Raw genomic sequence first — 3,222 nt, 5'->3', positions numbered from 1 at the left:
TTCAGCCGAATCTGTCAAACGGCCGGTAGCCTACATGAAGAACATAGCCAACGTTACCACAAAACTCGAGTAAGTTAGCCTAATAACAGACGCGGCTACAACACTATTTTCTGCCACGCAATTTTGTCTAGCTTACATCTGACAATTTTGGGTTCAAACACGCCCTGCCAGCACACAACACATATTTAACAGTGTTAAATGTGAAAAATACTGTTCGATAGAACTGCTTACTGCGTGCTTCCTCAGCGATGAATCCACATTTGCGGCAATCCAACACGAAAATGCATGCAGCAAATCCTTTCACAATATTGTTTTCTTCAGATATCTCCAAATTTCTCCCACACAATGGACTTGATTTTTGATAACGTATTGTCGACAACTTTACAATCTCCTAGTCCTAGCTATTCTTTTCTCCAACTCTTCAGCATCCATCTCGCCGACTGCAAGCAGATCGCGCGCGCGGTTATGACGTCTTTTTTTTCAAAGTGAAAGTAGGTAGGCCTATAGAGACAGACTCCTGAGAGGGCGTGGGCACAAATAAACTGATGTGGATTTTAAATTATTTTATCAACATGAAAAACAGGCATATTTTTGTAAGTGTGTTCCTAAAAATATGCATATATATATTTTTACGTTTGCACGTGATTGTTTTAAACCCGTGTTTCCTCCGTGTCCGACCCGACCCGCACCCGTATCCGACACAGTTGGATATTTCTCACCCGTTTGAGCAAAATTCGCGGGTACCCGAACCCGTGCAGGTCTCTGCTACACGTCCACCCAGATATTCGCAACAGGAAAAGAATTCAGATGAGAAAGAGGGGAAGCTCCTCTTTTCAGAGGACGGATGGGGAGACAGGAGATCAGACGGCCTCGGTGGTCAATAGGGATTCCTCGGCTGAGGATTGCCCTGCAAAAAGGCTTAGATCCCATACGCATGAAGACAGCGAAATCTTGTGTATGTCGGTCCCTTCCATTCAACCCAACTTGCCAGAGGACGGCCTCCTGATGCTCCTCAGAGAGGTGGCGCGCAAAATGTTGAGCGAGGGGGAGGGCGACGACACAGATTATTCTCACGTACTCAAAGCCTGGTTGGATGGCTGCGATCAGTTACCCGAACTGGTTGAAGCGGCGATGCAAAGGATACTCCAGGGATGCGTCCCTGGAAGGGAGAGGGGCCCTACTCGAAGGACGCAAACCCAGTTTAGCAGGTCCAGGCCCAAGTACCGGAGGTGGTGCCACAAGAAAGCTCTTGCCCGCAAACGTGCATTTCACACCTGCCAGTACCGATTCCGTACTGATCCGGCCCGCCTCGCTGCAGAGATTCTAGACGGAAGGGTTGAAGGGCGTTGCCCTATTCCAGAAGAGATCATATTTGATACCTTCCAGGCAAAGTGGGGGGATCCTCCCCCCTTCAGAGGATTGGGCCGATTGCTGACAACACTCACCTCATGGGGCCGCTCTCCCAGGGCGAGATCCAGCAAAGTCTCCGACGGGCATCGAACGATTCCGCACCAGGTCCAGATGGGATTGGGAAACGGGACATTCTCAATTGGGACCCTGAGTGTGATACTCTCACTAAGCTGTTCAACATGTGGTGGTTTACTGGGGTCGTGCCTACACACTTGAAGAAAAGTCGGACAGTGCTAATTCCAAAGTCAGTAGACCCAGGGGCGGCGATGGAGATTGGTAACTGGAGACCGATCACCATCGGGTCTATGATTTTAAGGCTCTTCACTAGGGTGATAACAAAACGAATGACGGAGGCGTGCCCCATTCACCCTAGACAAAGGGGATTTCGTCCTACCCCCGGGTGTGCGGAAAACATTGAGGTATTGCGGGGCCTCATCCGACACTGCAAAGAAGAGCGCAGCCCACTCGCAATAGCATTTATCGACTTTGCACAGGCGTTCGACTCCGTCTCCCATGAGCATATCCTGTCGGCTCTTGGGCAGATTAAAGTAGACCCCATGTGGTAGATTTGATCCAGCAGATTTACATGGACAGTTCAACATGTGTCGAGGTCGGGGGTAAGAATACTCCCGATATAAAAGTGAGAGTGGGTGTCAAGCAGGGGGATCCGCTGTCTCCTCTGCTTTTCAACCTGGCCATGGACCCCCTTATCCATGGTCTTGAATGCTTCGGCAAAGGATACATCATGGGCGATGGTCTCTCAGTAGTGTGTCTTGCATTTGCTGATGACCTGGTGGTTATTGGAGGTTCTTGGAGTGATATGGCGTACAACTTGGAACTCTTGGACTCATTCTGTCAGAGCACTGGCCTCAAGGTACAACCTGCTAAGTGCAGAAGCTTCCTCGTAAAGCCTTGCAGTGGCTCCTTTTCGGTCAATGACTGCGCCCCATGGGTTCTGGGGGGCAGGGCCCTGCAGCAGACCTCCATTTCGGAAACGGTCAAGTACCTGGGTGTTAAGATCAACCCTTGGTCAGGGGTCGTGGGGCCCAACATGGTAGAGTCTCTGGACAGATGGGTAAGGAATATAGGAAAATCACTCCTTAAACCCTCACAAAGGGTAGTCCTCCTCAATCAGTTTGCGTTACCCCGGCTGTACTACCAGGCTGATCTAGGTGAGGTTACGGATGGTGTGCTCCGAGCCGCAGATGGGAAGATCAGGGGGGCGGTGAAGAAGTGGTTGCATCTGCCGCCATCCACCTGTGATGGGCTAATATATGCAAGACGGGATCTGCAAGCTCGCTCGGCACATACCATCGATCCAGGCAAGAAGGTTGGTTCGCCTTGCTTGCTCGTCGGAACAGGTCATAGGGGCAATAATGGCCTCCTCCTTCATGCGATCTAAGCTCAAAGGGGCGTGGATGAGGGCCGGTGGAACAGAAGCCAACATGCCATCGGTTGGTAATAACGTCTTGAACGAAAGGGGAGACACCACCGGCCTGATGACCCACATGTGCGTTCCTCCGTTTGATTGGAGACAGGATGAATTTCTTAAGTGGATGGTACTGCCAGTACAGGGCGTGGGAATATCCGGCTTTAGGGGCTCAACCGTGAGCAACGCGTGGTTGAGGAAGCCCGCATGGCTGTCCGAAAAACAGTACATTGCGGCTCTTCAGCTACGTGCTGGAGTATATCCCACTCGTGAATTTCGGTGTCGGGGAAGGAGCAAGTCTGGTGCAGCTTGCCGGCAGTGTCCGCATAGGTTAGAATCCTGTTCGCACATACTTGGGCAATGCCCGGCCATGCAGGGTGCCA

This window comes from Rutilus rutilus, assembly GCF_951802725.1.
Source record: "Rutilus rutilus genome assembly, chromosome: 25".
NCBI classification, from domain to species: Eukaryota; Metazoa; Chordata; class Actinopteri; order Cypriniformes; family Leuciscidae; genus Rutilus; species Rutilus rutilus.
This window is presented reverse-complemented; position numbering follows the sequence as displayed.